Here is a 14439-nt window from a genome sequence, read left to right on the forward strand (position 1 = left end):
TGTTTGCAAAATTGTTTTCACAGCAGATACAAATCAACTTATGGACATAGCTGCAGTGAAATATTTAGGTAGGGGCTAAGGAGGCTCAGTTTTATTGTTCGTTACATTAACAAATAAACATTTCGCATAAATCATTCCATATATATAATCCAATAACTCATGCGTTCATTATTCGCTCAAAACACTCAGTCCAGCATATTAATGTCAATCATAACAGATCGATTAAACAAAAAATGCCTTAACAGAAGAGTAATATTAACATATAAGTCAACATTTTAGTCATAAATAATGATTAAAACAACAAGTGAATGTATTGCAACCTAACAACTAATGAATGCATCACAGAAGCTCGTCCTCTAAGACTATAGATGTAAATACCCGTCACATCAACATGCTTGCCCTTTCAGCCGTAGGGGCGTTATAAAGTGACGGTCAATCCCTCTATTCGTTGGTAAAAGAGTAACCTAAGAGTTGGCGGTGGGTGATGATGATTAACTGCTTCCCCTCTATTCTTACACTGGTAAATTACAGACGGCTAGCGGAGTTAGACATCGTGTAGCTTTGCGCAAAATTCAAAAACAAACAACCAAACAACTGGAATAACTGAAGAAGAATGCCAAGTTTAACTACGTCTTTTTAGCTAATGCATATTATGCATTCCAAGAGTTCAAAGAAGAAACATTATAAAGCTGACAAAATTGTGGAAAGAACCACATAGAATCATAAGACAAAGAAGCCCAATTAGGTCAAAGATAGTAAAAGGTTATCAACTGTATCAGTATAAATGTTTAACTGATGAAGAAAAACAGACAAACAGGATGAGAGCATGTGAAATGAACTTTTACACCCCCCAGTAGCACAGCGGGATGTCTGCTGATTTACAACGCTATTTGACTGTGTTGTATTTAGTAATATATAAAATAATATATCTTGTTATATACGATTATGATAATGAAGTTACTGTTTGATGACAATATTATTACTTTGAGAAACATTCATTATGTACGAATTATGTAGTACATTATATTGACGACATCTAATTTTAAATACTGTTGGTAATGTAAAACAATATTATTTTGTGATTGATTAATGAGTTGTGGTAATGAATGAAATATAATAGTAATATTATGGTGAAACAACTCGTCATGAAACTATTATTTGGTCAATATTAAGGTTGGATTAACGCAACCGTTGTTCAGCGCAACATGAAAAGATAGACACGCGGAATTTTGATGGTAAAAGTTTTATCGATAATAAAAATTTATTTAAGAAGGAAGAACTGATGTATTTTACACTATTTTCAAATTCTTGACGAAAAGAATATTATAATTTTATAAAATTACATGTAAGATTTACACACACGTAATATGCACAAAAATTGAGCTCAGATAATAAATGCGTACAAGAAGTTACACAGTGACGCTGGACCATTAAAGGGACTATATTTGTCAAGTATAGATAGACCAAGATGCAATCCAGATAATATTAAGAAGCAACTTTTTACATTATCTCTCAACTAACACCACCGTGACAGGGGAAAGCCTATGCAAAAAGCTAATCTGAACACAACTTATGTACGAAAGAGTAAACAGAACTTTGATGTTTAGAACGAGAGTTACAGGAAACCAGGCTGTCGATTTACCATCTTTGACTATGATCAATTATTAAAGTATTTTTGTTACCCAGAATTCTTATTAGTTTGCAAAAATTATCCAACCAAGTGTCAAATATTCTTGGGTATTAGATGTGTACACTATTTAGTAAGTCGCAAGAACATTAAAGAAATCTGTTTAGAAATCAATGTTTTTAGGCTAGAAGTCGGTCCCTAAGCACGAAGTAAGGAAGTCATTGGACCTACTATCGATTATTCAGCTGATCCAACTGTACTTGAAAATATGATGAAAATATCCTACATTTTCCGATCAAACCGTATATAATTAACGACGTTTGTCTCTCAGAATTGAATAACACAGTTAAAATCTGGATGTACAATGCCTAGTATTAAGTTATGTCTGAGGAGATTTCAATCAATGTATTAATCTGGAACGATTTTTAAATCTTCTGTTTTGCTTTACAAGGTGATTTGTTACACTAGAGTTTAAACAAACTATCTAAAGAAATAATTATGTTTAATCTATAATACTGTATAAAACAAAACAAAAACTATATTCTTGCCTTTCTATAGATATTTTCAGAAATTTTTGACTTAAGCTTGTTTCTTGCTGACAAGAACTGTTTGTATTTATACTAAAAGCTCGATATATTCTCATTATCAAAAATTATTAGACACAACTCTAACTTAGTAATATCCTTACCATCAAAGAGTTACTGTATGATCAGTATCAGTGATGTATCTATAAACGTTGGGGACAATTTCAGCAATATTGCTGACACTTGAATATAGCTTATTACCAAAAGAGACTTATCAATCATCATATCAAAGAACCTTTAGTTATAAATCTAGCTATTATTCCTCCACATTTTCTATATCCAACACACTTGTTTATTATTATTATTGAACATACCTTACAATAACAATGTGAAATTAGAGACTTGAGAAGGATACTGATACATTTATTAATAAAACTTCTAAATACACTGTTATTCTATAAACACCCCAGCTCATAAAATACTGGATCAGCTTTCATTCAACTTTTCTACACTATGTTTTTATTACGGTTTCAGATAAAGTCTATATTTTACATCTGTATAACAATACGAGAAAATAAACATTGATACATCATACTAAATATATTTCAATACATAAATAAACGAATAATGGATTCAACATAAGCTAAACATGTAAGATTTCACTTTGTTTGTTCAGAAAAATTAATTTAGTTTTCAAACGTTTTCTCCATACAGTTTTAAAACAATATTACAGTAGCATGTAATCGATTATCTTCCACTTTATTGTAACATCATCAAATATATTAATCATCAGAATGAGTATTTAATAATTGTACATGATTGTGTAACTTGTCAGTTTTCTCACTTCAATATTTCAACTGAATGACACTCGCTTCTTGTTATCTTGTGCACTAATTAGCTCTCGAAGTCTATTCTTTATTAAACATAATTGTGCACTACTTCTAAATATATTACAGCGGTCATTTCAATGTATTTTATTTAATGAAGTTTTTTATACAACAGTCAGAAGATATAAAGGTCGTTCTCTATAAAATTGATTGAAACTATTTGTTGATTCATTCCATCTTGATACTGAAATTCTAGATGATGTGTACTAGGTATTAAATAAGTGTTAGTATCACAGCATATAGATTAATTAAGTGCAGGCTTGAAGTACAACTGAAGTTTAATTTGAATATACACTGAACAAAAATATAAACGCCCCATGTCAGACTTTTGAGTTTTTATTAACATTAGGGACATGCAATATACGAAATCAACCACAATTCATTTTGTTATTGAATAATCTTCAAATCATTGTCCATTACATCTTGATATTGGCATATGAACAGGACTGTCACTCCTTCAAACATGGTAGGGGTCAGGCTGAATAAATTTACTGTTCAGTATCCTGTGTGTCCACCATTTGCTTCTATCAGAGCAACACATCTTCGCATGGAGTTCACCAGGTTGTCTATGGTGGCCTGTGGGATGTTATTCCATTCTTGCTGGAGTGCCACACGGAGCAGAAGCACATTATCCGGAACTGGAACACGGTCGCGAACACGTCGATCCAGAACATCCCAAAGATGCTCTATGAGCAACATGTCTGGCGAATACGCAGGCCAGTCCAGAACTGGAATGTGCTCAGTTTCAAGGAACTGGGTGCAGATCCTGGCAACATGTGGTCGGGCGTTGTCATGTTGGAAGGTAACATTATGCTGCCGGACAAACGGCACTACAATTGGGTTGAGGATCTCGCAAGTGGTTACGGACCGTTTGCAGTGTGATGCGTTTCATCTGTTGTCTGTGTCGCTGGTCTTAGACGGTCCCACAAGTGAACAAGCTGGATGTGGCGATCCTGTGCTGGGGTGGTCACACGTGGCCGACGTGGATGAGGTCGATTTGCAGTACTGCTCCTGTGTTTGGTTATTTGTTTATAAACAGTTATTTTTCGTTCAATTTACATAAAAATTTATGTAGACGTGTGTTAGTATAATATTTATAATATACTCTACTTTCATTATCCTAATCATGATACTTTTTAAGTTATAAAAAAAAATACTCACGACGCAGGAGTACGAACTCTTTCTGTCGTAACTGTAATTATCTGAAAATATTTAGATTAGAGGTGTTCCTCATAATCATTTGTTATGCAGTAACTCATTTTTTACGGTGAATGTTACTGCTGGTTGTTTTTCCTTTGGAAAGTGGTTCAAATTTAGAGGCAGTTCTGCATGGACCTTACGACTCTCCAACATGTAAATTCAGACCATATGTCATACAGATTAAAATTTCTAGCTCTGAATTAATTCCGTATTGGTTTACTAATTGTTTCAATACCAGACCCATAGTACGTTCATTTTTATTACGTCATATTTCTCTAAAGCAATTCTTATTTCTTTTCTGATTCAATTATATTCTTACTGTACACTAATAATGTTAACATTTGTTAAGGAAACGAAAAACATTTGCCATCATCTAATAATACAAATAAAGTTTGGGCAATGTTATCGAAGCTGTAAATGTAAAAAAAAAGAAGTTAAATGAGATATATCATAAATAATTTTATATTTAAACCTGTCATGACTGGTTCGTGTATTTTTAACATCTGTAACATATTGAATTATCTGATTATATTTATTCGACTTTTGCTGAATACTATTGTGAAATGAAACATTAATATGGCCGCTATTACAAGAATAATAGCACACTGAATTATTGTAACAAATTTTATAAAACCGTTTTTACAAGTTTTATGAAAGTATTTTTCAGTTTTATATTCCTATTTTGTTATTGTTAAAACATTAGCTTTTAGGTAAACTATTCAACACTTGTGCACATTAAAACTATCATGTCTTTTTCGATGTAAATAATAATTTCCTGTTAATTTGTGTTTTCAATTTTAATTCATTTATTTATCTATAAATAAACTAAGATATTTTTATTTCGCAAAATCATTATTAACTTATTTGGCTAGGTGGGTTAAGGGGTTCGACTCGTAATCTGAGAATCGCGGGTTCGCGTCCCCGTCGCTCCAAACATGCTCGCCCTTTCAGCCGTGAGAGCGTTATAATGTAACGGTCAATCCCACTATTCGTTGGTAAAAGAGTAGCCCAAGAGTTGGCGGTGGGTGGTGATGACTAGCTGTCTTCCCTCTAGTCTTACACTGCTAAATTAGGGACGGCTAACGCAGATAGCCCTCGAGTAGCTTTGTGTGCGAAATTCATAACAAACAAATTAACTTATTCTATTAAAATTTCTATCATTATCGTTTTTTTTCTAATTGTATTATTTGTCTTCTTTGTGGTTCATTACCATAATGCATTATATGTTTTTTTACAAAGCACTTTTAATATAATTCCTGATTTGGTGTTTTATATATATAAGGTTGAATTACGTTCTATCAAGTGTTTAATATGTATAATTTTGTGTTCTCTAAAGTTCATTGTCTTTTTCTTGTCTGTATGATTCTTAATCAAAATATTTATAAGCACTTTTGAAAAATTAGAGGGGAATAAAGTAAACCAGTTTTGTTTATCTTATATGCATAAAGGTCTTTATTATACAAGTGGTGGACAAAAAACGTGGCTCCCCTTGAAAATGATGTTAGTTTGTTATATCTGTTGTTAGATGACAGAATAATAAGTAAAACTATATGTTTTTAGAACGCATTCGACGAGATCTGCTTAAATATAAACTTAAGTCCTATTTTTAACAGTGGTTTTAGTTAATGCCTAAACTTTTCATAACTTTAGCTGCAGTTCCTCATAAAAAAATTATGTGCACCTGGTGTATTTTTATTATCTTTTTATTCTAATAAACTTACAAAATGATTAAACACTATAAGTGTATCAGTATATTTTTATCAAGTGTATTTTTCATTTTAATTATTCTCTATATTGCTATACAGTGTTTTTTTATGAAGAGTGTTCATTATAGATCATTATTGACTTTAGTGATTAAGTATTTTGTACATAGCTATTTACAATGTTTATTAAACAGTTCGATTCTTCTTTAATTAAGCAATTGTTATTTTCTTCTCATTCGTCTTTTGAAGTCCTAGTCTATGTCGTGTTATATCACTTAAAATTGTTTGTTTGTTTGTTTGTTTTTGAATTTCGCACAAAGCTACTCGAGGGCTATCTGTGCTAGACGTCCCTAATTTAGCAGTGTAAGACTCGAGGGACGGCAGTTAGTTATCACCACCCATCGCCAATTCTTCGGCTACTCTTTTACCAACGAATAGTGGGATTGACCGTCACATCATAACGCCTCCACGGCTGAAAGTGCGAGCATGTTTGGCGCGACGGGGATCCAAACCCGCAACCCTCACATTACGAGTCGCACGCCTTAACACGTTTGGCCATACCGGGCCGTCACTTAAAATATCTTATTTTTTACTTAAGGTCTTTAGTACATTTTCTTGTTTAATTATTTTACTCACAGTCGTTAACGCCACATTGTTTAGTTTTTTATCTCCAAACATTGTTATTAAAGTTCTTCCATATAATTTGTGTTTATTGAATGTGTTTTATATAAGTTTGTTTTCTAAACAGTTCTTTATCAAATTTATTATATATAAGTCTTATTGCAGTGCCCTCTATGTAATTCTTTGCTTGTCACAACTGTTTCTTTATTGAGATTATTAGTGTTTATCCATATAGGTCTTTATTAAGTGTCTTCTATGTAGTGTTTACTAATACTTTATTATGTTCAACGAAACACACCAAATTAATTATAAAGAAGTTTAAATAAGGGAATATTAGTTTAAAGTTTTCATTTTTAAAATGTAAATGTTATATTTCTGCTGCTCGTATTTCTGCAATGCCGAAATATACTAAAATTGTATGATTTCAAAAGAGAAAAGCAATAGCATTCAGTTAAAAAAACACCTCAAAACATAAATGGAAGAAATTATATTTCACTTTACTGATTTCTATGTTAAGTGTATCTTAATTTCTTCCACATAAACAGTTGGCAGTAGCAAAGAACCAGCAAATATCCGTTTAAACAACAACAACAAAATGTAATTCTTCATTATATCACCGATCAAAAAAAAAAAGGCAAAAATCAATTTTACTCTAGCAACAGTTAATATTCAAAAGCAATGACATCGTATTAAAATTACTTTAAAATGTATCAACAGAAACAGATACGAATGAAAAATAATAATACAACAAGAGTACGATGGTAAAATATAGTGTTTTCTGCATGTAAACATGAAAAAGAGTAAGAATCATGGAAAGGAAATATTTGTTTTTGTTCGATATTCCTGTGCAATTAATTTCAAGTAACTTGAATGATTATGACAGTAATAGATATAGAAAACGAGCATAAACAATGAAGATAAAAGGAGCCATTGTAAAGTAAATCAACAACTGCTAATCTCTTGTGAAGTTAATCCATAATAATAAACCAATTTCATTAAGCCCTTTCTGGATAATCTTCATTTCATAAAACAAAACAACAATGACTCCAATATACTTATGAAATAAAACTATTTATTTATACAGGTTTATTATTAAAATGTGTAAATGTATAGTCTGTATGCACATATAATTATGCTTGTGCATTAAATATGCTTAGATTTGTACGTAATTATAAATTAGTATGAGTAAGGATAGGTTAAACATGAATTTGCTCTCATCTTTAAACTAATTCAGTAATTAATTTGTATATTTTAAATTTTGTTTTATATATTTGTATGTCTCTATTCTATTTATTATATTTTGTACCATCAGGCGGAGTATATCTTTTGTCCTCTGTGTGTGTATTTTCTTATGGCAAAACCACATTTGGCTATCTGCTGAGTTTACTAAGGGGAATCGTTTGTTCTACTGCTAGACAGATATTTTAAGTGTCTTGTTAAATACTTAAAAATAAGCGCTCTTCATACGTATTTTAAGTAATCAACTGTTTTTTTTTTATTTTCAGAGAACGCGAAAGCTCATAGAAATAATAATTTTAACAAAAAAATTCCGAAAAACCTATCAGTTTTATCATTTTGTGCATGATCTAGGCTAATAATATGAAATATATTGTCTTCGGATAATTTATATTACCAGTAATTTCAAGTTAAGTTTCTTAATCTTTGTAATGTTTTATTGTCACTTTTGTTTCATTTTCTTTGCCTGTTTGTAGTTAAGCTGCACAATGAGCTATATGTGCTCTGCCTACCCCGGTTATCGAAACCTGGTTTCTAGAGTTGTAAGTCCGCAGAAATACGACTGTGCTACGGAGCATCTTGTTCTTTGCTGGAACTACACTGATTTTAAAAGAAGGTACTCTTAACACATTTATTTATAATCCAAATAAAAAGTATATATAACCTTAATTTGACATAAAACTTACTGAAACAAAAGAAAATGTATTGTGTAGAAGGTTGAAATTGTAAAAATAAAAAAAATTGAATTATTATTATTATTAATTTTTGTGTTTGGAAAAGCTTCTTATGAAATGAAAGGATAATCCTATTTATGAAGAAAATGTTAGACATTGTTACAACAAGTAACAGAAGTGAATATGGTGGCTTTAGCTCATTTTTATTTACTTAAAAAATAAATATAATAAAGAACACATTGAAGGAATTAATCATTTACGCAAAAATAAAAAAATATTACAGTTAAACCAGATGAAAGAATGATATAATTATTTTATATGTGTATGATTATATAAGTAAAGTTTTTTAAATAATCTCTGATGAAACTAAACTTAGAAAACTAAATCATTACTCAACAACAAAAAAAGTTTATTTAAATAGAAATTTGTTAAAGTTGAAAAAAGAGAGTGTTATTATTGATAAAGTGCCCAAAAAATACCGGTAAGTTCAATCAAATAAACAGAAATTTTGTGTGTTTTTTTCTTATTCTTTTCTCAAGACATTTGAAAATAATTAATGTAAAACTAAAAATATTTTTAAGACATATAAACAAAAACTGTAACTGGAAAATTAAAATTTTATGAGTAAACGTATTCTGCTAGCTTTCACATTAAGTCATTTCACCCTAGCATTCACTACCATGAGATTTTTGAGATGATTGTGCAAGGCCTATCTAGTTTAATTTAATTTTTGCCACGAAATATCTCATTTTAAGTTTAATGACAGTATTTATGAGAAAACACACGATACTACAATAGGTTGAAAATAAGCCTCTTGCCTAATAATTTCAAGACAAGGGTTAACTAACTGTTTTGAAATTTTTAAATCTCTCAGGTATTTTAATAATACTTTCTTTGTATTTGTTTGTTTGTTTTTTGAATTTTGCACAAAGCTACTTGAGAGCTATCTGTGTTAGCCGTCCCTAATTTAGCAGTGTAAGACTAGAGGGAAGGCAGCTAGTCAGCAACACCCACCGCCAACTCTTGGGTTACTCTTTTACCAACGAATAGTGTGATTGACCGTCACTTTATAACGCCCCCACGGCTGAAAGGGCGAGCATATTTTGGTGTGACCGAGATTCAGATTACGAGTCGAATGCCTTAACACATCTGTCCATGCCGGGCCCCACGAAAAGGCAAGACCATAATCGTGAAATTATTGGATAACATTTGTTACATGACGATTTTAGTAAATTTTTAAAGCTTTGAGAAGCATGTGATTTGTTGTGATCATTGTAATAAGATTTATTCTTTGTTGTTACGTTTTATTAATTTTAGTTAATAAGACTAAATAATATTAACTATTTCTAACGCACTCACTTCCACATCCATAATGCTCTGAATTTAAAAGGCAAAAAAAAAATCAGTTTATAATCATAATAAATCCATAACATATATTAATATGAAGCTACATTTTTTATTTTTTTCTTCCATTTTACCTACGGATATAAATCGGCTGATGTTTTCTGCAGGTAACATTGAACATACTAAGTAAGGGTAAGTGGATGTATTTTGCAGAAGATTCCTATTCTTACAAAACATTTGAAAATTTTCGCGTCAATAGCCTTATGTGTTTGAGCTGTTGAAATTAAACCATAGAATACATATAATCATCACTGGATTATTGGAATAACTATTGCTATACCTTGACATATAGTTTTGTATGACATAAGTTGTTTTTTCTTCCACAGCGAGTGGTGAAGAAGGATCAACTTCAATAAGTTAACTCACCAAAGTTCGATAAAACCGAAGACATGTCCAATATGACCTACCTGAACGACGCCAGTGTTTGGCATAATTTGAAGGATCGTTATTTTGCTAAACTTATATACGTAAGTGCCAACTATTTTCAACCATTTTTTTATACATGCATTTAAAGGTAGATTCGTTTATTAGAAGGATAATTTTATCTTTCTAGTTGCATGTTTTCGCGACTGTTTATAATGTTTCAGTATAATTTAATGAAAGATCCCAAGCTAAAAAAAGAAACGTAAGCACCTTGCATTTTTCTGTGATTGAAATATTTTATTAACCATATAAAAAGTAAAATAATTTGAAAAAAATGTAATTTTCTAAATTAAAGTTTATGTTTGGTGCACCATGTTTTTATTGGATTATGTTCACTTTAAAGTGAGAATGTAATTTATTTGTTAACAGTGGCAACTTGTTAGAGGGTCTCATGCGAGACTTAAAAAAAAGCAGCAACAAAAATATAATAAACAAACACATCGTGTGTAAAAGTTTGTGAAAAACACAACAGAAGATGGAATAAACTATCAAAAATTTGATATCACCGAAAACAGTTTCTACACATTTGTGCGTCTTCTTCAGTCTCACGTTTTCTGAAGAGGATGTATGAATATACCGAAACTATTTTCTCTGATATCATTTTGTTCCATTTACCGTGTTTTTGTTTTACTTAAACAAACAATGACCATGACTTTATTTTCTCTCTGTTGTTATATGCGCGACATAATTATTGGATTGGGTAAGGTAGAAAAACATAAATTTAATAGAAATGTTAATATACTTATTATGGTGTTGACGCTGTTCAATTTATTTTCAGCAACGTTCGCGATAACTCATAATAAATTACTTAGGCTTTCGTTCAACTTGTGTTTCGAAGACTGACTGACATTGTTCACTACTGTCTGGAACATTCCAATAGCTTGTGAGTGAAAACAAAGAAGAATATGTAATGATGCCAACCACACTGATTACCATACCCAGTTCCAACAAATAACAGACGTAGTAGTGACGATATGTGTCATGTTCTACACATGCAGTTATTCGTGATTTCAACTTTTCCACATTTTGAAAATATTCTCACCGGATTCCCCCCTCTTTATTTCTTTTCTCATGTCTAAAAGTACCGCCTGTACATCAACGTTTTGTCCATTTCCTTGGAGTATTCTGTATAGTACGACTGATCATTTATCACTTAGATAACAACCCACATTTTCTTTCTGTTTACCAAACATTAATATAAGCAAACATTTTTCTCTGAATCGAAGTCACTCGAATTACTGGATACCTCGGTAAGGACGTGTAACTCTCGGGGTAAAGGTAACAAGCAGTAGGGGGTGAGAAGGATATTAATAAAAGGATATTAATTGTATATTTCTCCATAAATAATAAATATATCTTATTTTGTTATTCTGTACTATGCTGAGGATATAAAAGATATGTTTTATTGCCTATTACTAGTATATTTAACGGGTGTCTTGGCTTTTACAAGGCTTAAAAGAATGAGAAAAAACTGCAGAAACTGGTTTTCATATCTTAAGTTTAAAATTATTACACAATAGAAAGTCATTAAATTATTGTGATTCGAATAATACTGTAGACTGAAAATCTTCGTGAAAAACTTTGGTAAGTATTAGTTTTAATATTTGACACTACTGTTATCTTGGCAATAACAAGCATTACAATATTTTTCAAAAGTGATTTCTGTAAAAAATAGCTCCAGATGTCTTCCAGCCGCTGTACCTCCACACTTCCTAGTTGCCACTTCTGTTAGCTGTCCTTTCTATACCTTTATATCACTGAGGAACAAAACTATATTTTTAGTTAATACTTTGTATGTCAAATACATGTATGTCGACACGGAAAAACGAGTAAGTGAGCATATGATCTCCACTTATAACAGTTTATACTTTGAACATAACATAATGTTTAGGGACGACAAGCAACCTGTTGGTCCATCTTGGCTGTTCTATCCTCTAAGCCAAACAAAACTATTAAGCAAATAATAACATTAATTTATAGCTAACCATTATCATTCATATGTGTACAAGGTTTCTTTGAATCTCACTCAAATTTACTGTCTCCACAACTTTCAAAGACAACCTATTTCATAGTCCAAACACATTATTTAAAAATAAAATGGTCTTAGCTGAAGACGGCTTCTACCTTGCCTAAATCTATATTTGTTTCCCCTTGATTCATAATTTTCGCTGCTAAGTATAAAAAAATGTTGGTATGATATGTATCAAATGAGAGAATGTGTCTTAGTACTTTCTTTTTATTTAGACTTACTCTGGCCTCTTCTGTATCAACCCTTACAAACGTTTCCCTATTTACACGAACCGTGTGGTCCAGATCTACAAGGGCAAGAGGAAAACGGAAGTACTTTTGTTTATTAATTGTTCTTACAAGTAAATACATTCAAAATCATTATTTTAATTAATTTTTTTTTTCCTTTTCAGATCGAGAAGATCAGACCTTATTGATCATGAAAGTATCTTATTTGGCACTTTTTCTAAAAATATATACCTTAAAATTGTTTGTTTCTTAATAAAAATAATAATAATTTATTTGTATTTGTGATATGGACAGTTGAAAAACTGAAAGAAAGAGTATTTTAATGGTGTACATTTCTTCCATTAAAAAAAAATTGTAAACTTGGTAAGAATACACACACACACACACACACATACAAACGTAATATCGTAAACTAGATTAGTCATTAATACCCTATTTCTGTAATGTGAGATATATAGGGTTTAAAATATTTTTCCTCCGAAAGTGTAAAGTTTTTAACATACCTAATTAAGGCTATTATTATTACGCCTTATGTATCATTCACTCACAACTTCCATGGCCAGGCATGGCCAAGTGTGTTAAGGCGTTCGACTCGAAATTCGAGGGTCGCGGGTTTGAAGCTCGGTCGCACCAAACATGCTCGTCCTTTCAGCCGTAGGGACGTTATAAAGTTGCGGTCAATCCCACTATTCGTTGGTAAAAGAGTAACCCAAGAGTTGGCGGTGGGTGGTGATGACTAGCTGCTTCCCTCTAGTCTTACACTGCTAAATTAGGGACGGCTAGCACAGATAGTCCTCAGAAACAAACAAACAAACACAACTTCCAAAATCTGTAACTATTCCTAGAGGGCATTAACTGTGTTTTGATTCGGTTTGTTTTATACGGATATTGTAATCGTTTCTCAATACAAATGAATTTATTATTTGATATTTTTATGATAGCTTTATTTTAAAAGTAATGTCAAGCTCAGTCATAATTTACATCTATCACTGTATATATATGTATGTATGCTTCTGTTTCTTTGATTAAATTACAAATATAAATATAAGCACAAACACTTGTTAGTTTTTAAACCTCGTAATGCAGACACATTGAATCATTTCTACATAATTCAAAGTGAATTAAGAATACAAGAGTTTAGGAGAAACGTTTCAGAACTTTATCAAGACATCATTTTGTATAGTAATATTTAAACAAATGGTTAATCTGTGTGTGCTTATCTGCACCTTAGTTTGAGATTTGTCTCAAACTTAGTTGCTCATTGAAGCCTGCTTTTGAAACCTCAAATTATTCATTTGTTTTAATCTGGATAATTTAAATGAAAATACGCCGAAGAATCTCATCCCAATTCTTCTGTTATTTGAATTTGGTCATCGGAGCCCACAGATCCCTTAAACCCAGTCTTCCAATGTCCCGTCCGTGGTACCGGATTTTTATGTCCGATTTTGTTGGACGCGGGAGGGTCAGGTACACCTTTGACCTCTTTCCTTCTCCTCCAATGTCTGAAATTCATGTTTCGCTGTTTAAAAGTTTACCGTGTCTTCACTTCCTGACTCATAAAAATACCTGAAGTTTGCTTCCATCTTCCTCGACCTTTTACAAGCCTCTCCACACCACTGTGAAGTTAACATCTTAACGTTGGTATTTACCTTTCAAAAACAGTGGTGAGTCCGGTGCCGGCAAGACTGAGAACACGAAGAAAGTAATTACTTATTTCGCAAACGTCGGTGCCAGCACCAAAAAGGAGGATCAACAGAAAACTTCTAAGAAGGTAACAGCTTGAAATCTTGCCCAATACACACAAGTTTAGGGCCCACGATTGCCCCTGTTGTACTCATATTACACATCTATCTTGGAATATCCCACGTACCTTTGCCTTCATAA

At 31.7% G+C, this 14439-nt stretch overlaps 1 long non-coding RNA gene across 1 annotated transcript; it reads left to right on the forward strand.

Annotated features, from left to right (window-relative positions):
- Positions 1-9916: 9916 nt before the first annotated feature.
- On the forward strand, positions 9917-12872 carry LOC143222623 (uncharacterized). The gene is made up of 3 exons (XR_013012390.1): positions 9917-10008; positions 10203-10343; positions 12720-12872. It is a non-coding gene; the product is annotated as an uncharacterized LOC143222623 (long non-coding RNA).
- The last annotated feature ends 1567 nt before the right edge of the window (positions 12873-14439 follow it).

This window comes from Tachypleus tridentatus, chromosome 8 (assembly GCF_004210375.1).
Source record: "Tachypleus tridentatus isolate NWPU-2018 chromosome 8, ASM421037v1, whole genome shotgun sequence".
Classification (NCBI taxonomy): domain Eukaryota; kingdom Metazoa; phylum Arthropoda; class Merostomata; order Xiphosura; family Limulidae; genus Tachypleus; species Tachypleus tridentatus.